This window comes from Anthonomus grandis, chromosome 4 (assembly GCF_022605725.1).
Source record: "Anthonomus grandis grandis chromosome 4, icAntGran1.3, whole genome shotgun sequence".
NCBI classification, from domain to species: domain Eukaryota; kingdom Metazoa; phylum Arthropoda; class Insecta; order Coleoptera; family Curculionidae; genus Anthonomus; species Anthonomus grandis.
The window spans coordinates 19,057,902-19,066,488 of NC_065549.1; the positions used below are offsets into that span (position 1 = coordinate 19,057,902).

General features: G+C 35.0%; 1 long non-coding RNA gene across 1 annotated transcript in view; it reads right to left on the reverse strand.

Annotated features, from left to right (window-relative positions):
• LOC126735279 (uncharacterized) overlaps positions 1–7,823 on the reverse strand; it is a 67,727-nt gene extending 59,904 nt beyond the window's left edge. Inside the window, exons 1-2 of the long non-coding RNA XR_007660356.1 lie at positions 7,743–7,823; positions 6,888–7,098 (exon numbers count right to left, since the gene is read on the reverse strand). This is a non-coding gene — a long non-coding RNA (uncharacterized LOC126735279). The remainder of the gene's footprint in view (positions 1–6,887; positions 7,099–7,742) is intronic.
• Positions 7,824–8,587: the final 764 nt, after the last annotated feature.

The following is an 8,587-nucleotide window of genomic DNA, read 5'->3' on the forward strand; positions in this document are numbered from 1 at the left end:
AAATTCAGATACCTTCTTGTTTCTTTTTTAACTGCGGTTGTAAGCATGTTACTAACATTTTTATAAGCTTCCCAGTCAGCAAGAAGTTTGGTTTTTTTATATTTAGAAAGCTAGGAATTTCGGTATTTTTTCATTTCCTTAAGATTGTCTATAAACCAAGGTGCTTTCTATCTTATCATCTAGTTCTGTAAAACTAAGTACCTCTTCCCAATTTAAGATCACGATTAAAAGCTAACCAATCCAAATTCTTAAAGTTTCTATAAATAACAAACCTGGGGAAATTTTAGGAATATTTGTTCCAAGGGTGCAATAAATAAATTGATGGTCGGAGTGCTCATGTATGTCTCTATGTTTAACATTGCCAATTGATACATTTTCATTTCATAAAATTATGACATCTATCAGACTCGCTTTCTGTCTTGAAAATTTGGTTGGATTCATTACTGCTCGTTTAAAATTAAAAGAGTATAAGAGAAAATCAAACTGATTAGTAACAGCTTCATGTTCTAGAAGATTTATGTTGATATCGCCCATTATTATTGTTTCATCTACCATTGAAACAATATTCGAGATCGAGTTAATCTCTAAAAACATTAAACTAAGGCGGACGATAGAAAACTCTAAAGCATATTTTGATTTAATTTGTTTTCACAATAAACCAATGTTGTTCAAAAAATTCAAGCAGTTCTACCGATTCCACTTTATGTACCCTCAAACTTGACCTTACATAAGCCCACACTCCCCCACCTCTAGTTTGCCTATCCAGTCGCAGTAATTTATAATCCACTATTTCGATCTTGTTATCTGAAATATTTTCAGAAAGCCAACTTTCTATTACTTCTTAGTATAGAAACAGGTAGTCGGACTGATATTGTCTTTGTTTTTGGTACAACACGACATTTCGGTCGGTAAGTATCTTCGACCGTTATCAAGTGTAAACTAAAGCAATTTCCTATTCTGCAGGCTTATATATGATTAATGGGATCAGTAAGGCGTGAATTCTGATGATGCGTGAAGAGAGCGTCTGCTAGAGGAGGTTTCCATATGCTGAGAACATCCACACTGGGTTGGCTGAAGACGCCCTGATTGATTTCTTCTTGGAATCATCAGGTCTCTGTACAACCGAGCTGCAACCATCTGCAATAACGACGCAGACTTTAGGGCGGAAGTAGCACTTCTTACTAAAGATCTGCAGCAGAATGGTTATCCCAAAACACTTATCCAGAGGTCGATGGCGAAGGAAACCAGAACCAAGCAAGAGGATGAATCAACTGGGCTTCTCGCAATCCTCTATATAAAAGGTACATCCGAGAAAATCCGACGAATTGCTAAGAAGTTTAATCTAAAAACCGCCTTTAGATCTGGCAATACAATAAGAAGTTCTGTTTCCAAAACAAAGCCAGAATCTACAGCAGACCCCAAAAACTGCATCTACCAGATCCCTTGTGAGTGTGGCGACTCATATGTTGGCGAAACCAAAAGACCTTTTGCAGTTAGGACCAAGGAACATCGCAAATGGACGACCACTGGAGAAATAGCCAGATCAGGCATTGCTGAACATGCTTGGACAAACGGCCATAACAGTCACTGCTCTGAAACAAAAATCCTAAGGAAGGAATCACACTGGCCAGAAAGGAAATTTCTGGAAACTGCCTACATCACGCAAAACCAGGGCGTCTTCAGCCAACTCAGTGTGGATGTTCCCAACATATGGAGACCTCTTCTAGCAGACCCTCTTTTCACGCATCATCAGAATTCACGCCTTTTTGATCCCATTAATCATATATAAGCCTGCAGAATAGGAAATTGCTTTAATTTACACTTGATAACGGTCGGAGGTACTTACCGACCGAAACGTTGTGTTGTACCAAAAACAAAGACAATGTCAATCCGACTACCTAAAAAACACTTCTTAGTATGTCTAGATTTATAGTAAAAAAATTGATATTTCAAAAATACTTGGTACTGAAGAAAGTGTATTGATGTGACCTACTCTTAAATTTTTCTGACCTAATTGGTTTTGAGTCATTAAAAAAATTATAAACACAAACATATACACCAGAACAATCAAGATATAAACATGTTAAAAAAATATTTGGGTAAAAGAGAAAAAAAAGTACCATGATTAATAATATAAGTTATCTAAAAAGTTCATCCAATACAGCCTCGTTTCTAATAAGGATTGCCTTATCATTTTCATGTTTCCTTACCAAAGCCTTGCCATCACGAAGCAATACATAACGTTACCCGATGCCTCTAAGCTGCTTTGCTTTCTTAAACAACTTGTAGTTTTCTTTGGTCAGCTCTTTATTAACAGAAATGGTCGTGTTCTTATTGCCAAGAGTCTTATCGAGTAAGGTTTTCTTTTCTTCCCCTAGATTTCAGTACATTATATTTGACCTCCTTGTTCTTTAGAGGCTTCATTCCAGTTTTGATATTAGTATTTTCAAACACTGCGATATCTGATTTTGAAACTCGAAAAGGGTACCGAATTTTTATCCAGTGTTTTTTTTAACCTCTTCATCATTGATTAGGCCGGTGATGCAAAGATTTCTATCCAGCTTCTTAGTCTCCTCAACATTACGCACCGTCTTCAGTTTTTCTATTTCTTCCCTCAAATCTTTGCTGTCCTTAGTAAGATTATGCACCACAAAACTATAGACCAATGCCTTGGTCCGTAGTTTTTCTTCCTCATACTGATCTCTCAACCTCCCGCATTTAATTTTGTAGGTTCTTTAGCTTCTCCTTCAGCTCTAGATCTCCGGATGAGTATCCTGAAGGTTTGGATGAAAGTAGCGATCTTCGCTGCTGCGATGTTAATTTTTATTAATTTTACTTCAGCTTCATCCACTTTTCTGCATTTAAGATGGAGTCTACAGTATCCACATACTAATTTTAAATTGGATTTAGCTATATTTTGATTGCATTTTTTACATACTTTGGAGTTTGTCATAATTAAATTGTCTGCTAAGCGCGATGGCAAAGCCCTTGTAAGACTCCTTTATCTGCGTTATCGAAAACTATGTGAGGTGAACCACAAATTTGCGGATAAGATCTTTTCTTTTTACTTTCTATTGCATGAATTGTTGAGCAAGGTTTTAGTAGAATATATTTCGGTTTTCGGATCTTTTATCTTAGGCCTGATAAGACACACACATATCTTAATAAAGGTATTGTGCATTTCTGGATTTATCAAGTAACAAAACCAGATAAGGATAATCTTAATGCAAGATGGATAGTGAGGAACGACAAAAATGCCAAACATAACCAAATGGAGCATAAACCGTTTACAGTTTAAGCAGTTTCTGACATCACTAGGCGACTACATAACTGGAAGACACCGCCTTCCTATTGGATTAAAAAATTATGATCAACACACCTCCAACTAACCGTTCTTTTACATCCTCAAAATAGCCACGGAGTTTCCTTCTTACGTGTTATCAAAAGATAACTAAAATAAAGTAACACTCAAAATCCATCAAAATATCGCTTGCATATTGATGCAAAAGCACCATGGCTGCAAAGAGCAACTGATAATAGACCCTGTTGTTCATAATTACGTTTATAACAAAAAGAGGAACCGTTTCCCTGCCTACATCGATTACTGAAAGGCTTTTGATACGGCTTATAATGTCTTATATGTGTACTTAAGCTATACAAATTTGATGACCACATCACCACCTTTTTAGAGTTCACTATGTCAACTTGACGGACATCGATTAACCTCCAACTTCCTGCTGGTACTGGTATTCAAACAAGCAGAATCCCAATTCGCAGAGGTATATTTCAGGGAGAAATTAATGTTTTAGATGTTCATGAACTTCTCTTCCAACATGTGGTGAAGCCATATCATGTAGGAACTATATATTCTGTCTCACATTTAGAGGAACCTAGTCTTATAATTGGGGTGAAGAAATTTTAAATGAATTTCACCAGTCAGTCGAGATAGAGAAAAGTAGGGACCAATAAGCATGCTATTTACCACGCCATGTCAGCCCGAACATCTATGATAAAAATGACTTGCTTATCTTTTTACAGCATGCGGATTTTCTACTGCTTAAACATGATCGTTGTGAAAATTTTGCACTCCATCTTTTGTAAATGTGGACTCGGCTGTACATAAAATTAATGTTGTTCAATCTTCATTTCTGCAAAACTGTTCTAAAGGCAACTGGCAAAACACCATCACTCTTTTAGGATGATCTTTAGGCTGTACCGCTTGTACCCATTGATAATGTTGGATAATTTTATTCTTGTCGTATTACCTTTTACAGTTTACTATGAGAAACTTCAACTTAAGCTGCTATAGCTCTAGTACTCATTTTTGGCTCATCTTTGACTATTTTTAGGATGTTTTCCTCAAATAGGCCTCCTCGTTATTCTTTTAAAAAATTCAACAATTTTAAATTGTCAGCAAACTATCTATAAGGCTATTTTAAAAATAATCAACGATTTCATTTATAAAGATATAAAATGATAATAATAAATAATTTTATTTATCAAAACAAATTTGTTTTGATAAGTTTAAAGACACTTTCTTGGTGACGGGAAATGTATCATTTTAGTGAATCCTTAGTTTTAAAGCTTTGACCATATATTTTATATGGCAGCAAATTTAATTTTCAAAATTGGTTAATATTTTTTTGACAGAACATAAAAATAATAGCGGTATATCCAAATTGATTCCTATCAGAAATATATAATGAAGGAACGCATTTACCGTAGCCGCTAAAAAATGTAAACCGTTCGGGCAACAGACAGGGCTGTCATTCCCGTCAACGCGGCTCGTTTAAATCATAAATCTGAGACTCGCGACGGGTTAAATAGAGGAAAATCTAAAAATAGGGACCTTTCAAACGGGGTCCCTGTTATATTCGTAGTAAAAGGCCACGGATGACAAGTGGGTACAAGGCGCCGACATGACACTCTAATGGCTCTCTCGCATTTGCTCCCTGAAAGCCCTCTTCCTTCCTCAAAAAATATAACCGCCACTGTGCTAATGCTTTTACCTATAAATAACAACAAAGCGGGTCTTAAATGGATTTCGCTGTTTCATGTTGGTTCTCTGCTTGTTTTTTCTGATGTATACGTGTAATGCAACCGGATAATTTTCATTCTCTGCGCTCTAATTGAGATGCATTATCGCGCTAGATACATTTTTTCTATCTTTGACCGGATACCTTTGATCTACTTTAACTCAACTGCAAAGTTTGTAAACATTTTTTTTAGATTTACATTTTAAAACCATTTTCTTTTAAGAAACCTTTTATAAAGTTTTACTTTTGATAAACATAATTGGATTTTTTTATAATAACGATAAAGCAATGTCATATACAGGATCCCCACGTTAGAGGGCTAATTATATCCTAATATCCTAATAGCTAACAATATTCTAATATCTTTCTTCTTGGTTGAATTGTAAGCTCGAGTCTCAAGGGCAACTTTTCTGGGGGCTAGAACTTGATTTCTTACTTTCCACTCTACAGCAGTGAAAAGCCTGACAAATAATCACAGCATTAAGTACTTTCATAACAACCTCTTTGTTTGCTAGGTAGGTGGATTTCAAAATTAAAAAACACTTTAAATTCAAATCACACAATTCTTTCACTCTCTAAGGAAATCCTTTCATTGATTCACATCTCTGAAAGTTTCTAGAAAAGCCTATTATGAAATACAACAATAATTTCCAATCGCGTTACCTTAGAAGTCTGTATTTGACCTAACGCTGGTTGATTAGAGCGTTTGCTATATGTGTAGATCTACAAAATAATATGGGCATTCATAATCAACTTAGTGTTATTCTAATATGATTACTCTTAACTAAGCACTCATATTCTGAAATTCAGAGACAAGGACTAAAAGATGTCGATGGTTTTACTGACATGTCTAAGAAAAAATATAAACTGAGAAAAATGTTCCACCTCCACTCTGACTATTATGACTCACACCCATTTAGATTTCCCTCAGCAATGTAACAAACATTTCGATAAGCCCACTGGGAAAAAGTTTATTTAAAAATATTTTACTTTACTTACATTTTGAGATAAGGAAGTTCCATGGATTGTCAACTCAATTTTTTCTAGTGAACAATCACATAGATTGTATACCATTATTTCATCCTTCTTCACATTATCCCCTTTATTATTTGCGTTTCCTTCTCAGATTACTATGACTACACATTTTGTCCAGCAGCTCTATTAGTTCTATTTCCTGTTCTAACTCTATTAGTTCTAACTCATAGAGACTATATGTGGTGTCTTGGATCTCTTCCCCTGGATAAAGATGCAGAGGAGTTAAACCATGTAGCATCTTTATACCAGCTGTTGAAGTCATTCTAAAGATATTCATAACGAATAAATAAGTCAGCTTTTGTAGCCTAAAGGTTTTATCCAAGCAAGTTGCTGACAATCTTTGCTTCACCGGACCACAGAGGAGCTATCATTGATCTATGAGTATATTAATCCAAGGCATAATTTTTTGCTTCATTTCGAGGTTGCAAATAATATATGTTCAACATATATGAATAGAGGAGAGTCTGATGGTCTGGTCTCGTCTCACCAGATCATCAGCCTCTACTTCCATTTCTAATAATTGAATGAATCTTATCGTGACCACAGAAAAGAGGAATCATTTTTACTATATACAATAACGCTGTCATAGTTTTCTTTCGTTCTTATAAGGAGGTACATATTTATCTTAGTCAGAAAAAAATTTAATTTTTTTTGTCAAGATTTTGCAAAATTTTGAATTTTTTTGGAAAATTTTTGGAAATTTTAATAGGAAATCCGGGGTAGTCTTTTATTAAAATTAAGTATTTGCTCTAAGCCTAATCAGTAAATGAACATACCCTTCCCTAGTAGATGGGGTAAGGATACGTAAAGGCTCACCTGGATTGTTAATATTTGTGCTTCCCTATGGCGAACGGTGAAATGGTAAAATGGAAACCTTACATTTCAGGATCAGTTATACATTGCTCCTCTTATAATGGGCAAACCAGTGCTAAACCACTTGTAGAGGGTCTTATACAACTCTTAGGGTAATAATAAGCAAATTACTGCCTCACTCCATCGGGTCGAAAAATGTGTGTGTCGTAGAGATCTGAAAAAAAGTATATAGTTAATGTCTTTTAGATGATACTTTTGGCTCATTAACATTAAATTAATTTTTGTTGAGTGATATTAACTAATAGTTGTATACTAAGTGCTTTAAATTAAATACAAAACTTTAAAAAGGGTGCATTATCCTTAGGAATATAAGGGCATGCTTCGTATAACTTTTTTTATTTTCTTTAATTTCTCTAAATTTTTCCATAAATGGCTTCACCTATTTTTTTTTTATTTAACTAAATGTTCTGCTAATAGCATTATTGCTTACCAAGAAACTGAAAACAGAAGGAGAAATTTTTTCTACAGGCCTGAATTTTTTTGAAACAGCCTCTATATAACCCTACGGTTCCAAATAGATCCAAAATATGTATTAATCGTCCTCGACGGGTCTCTTGCCCTAAGCCCGATCAAAATCCCTTGGATTTTTTTTTTGGAAATTACTTACAGAAGAGATTTACTTCAAAACAGAAGGCGTAAATTTCTTAAAGAATATGATATTCTTTAAGAAATTTCCTCCAGTACTTATATCTTCATGTCCTCTCCTCCTCTTTTCATAGTATTCGTTTTTTTAACTCTTTAAATCAATTAATGAGTGAATGTTTCAATAAGTATCTAACTCTCAGCAAAAAAGCTTACATTTTTTCCTAGTTCGTCATGCAATACCAATCTCAATCCATTCCTGACGGACAGGTCCATACACAAAATAAAACTTTATTTGTCGTTGCTTCAATCGTGCGCGAACTAATCTGCAAATAAATTACGCAACTTTGGCAGCACGCACGAAACTGTTCCAAGACGAAGTGCGTGACTGGCAATCCCGGTTTTATGGCCGGATTAATCTGGGAACCGCTCCGGAATTAATATTTGCGATTGTCGAGACATTGGATCTGATCCAGGATTGTATGGGGGGGACCGAGCTTAGTTTTGATAGTTATCTTTTATTCTTAAACAGCAAGCAATTGTATTGATTTAATCTTATTTAATCGATGTTAGCTTTATGTTATATTTAAATTATAGTTTGACTTCAGAAAAATGTAGATATCCAAGTTATTGCGAAAATGTTTTCTATTGTAGCGTCTTTACCATTTATTTAGCCGTAAATTACAACACTCGACACACGAAAATAGTCAACTGATTTATTAAACACGTACAAACTACTAGAAACTTTTTTAATTGGAAAGTATGACAGGGTTATTTTCCAGTTTTGCAGAATTTTCCATTATTTTGGCTTTCAGATTGGCGGATTTTTTTTTCCATTTTTGCAAAATTTCAGCAACTTAGCTTCTAGATCTTGCAACATATGACCGATATGGCTTGAACCAACAAAAACAAAGTTGTTCGGGTCATCGTCTTCGTCAAATAATGCCTTACGAAGCCTCTCCTGCAAGTCCGCTTTCTTTCTCGTCATATCGCAGTTCCTTTCCTCTAGCTCCCTTTTCAGCTCAGTAACTTTTAAGTCCACCAGATTTGCTATTTTCACA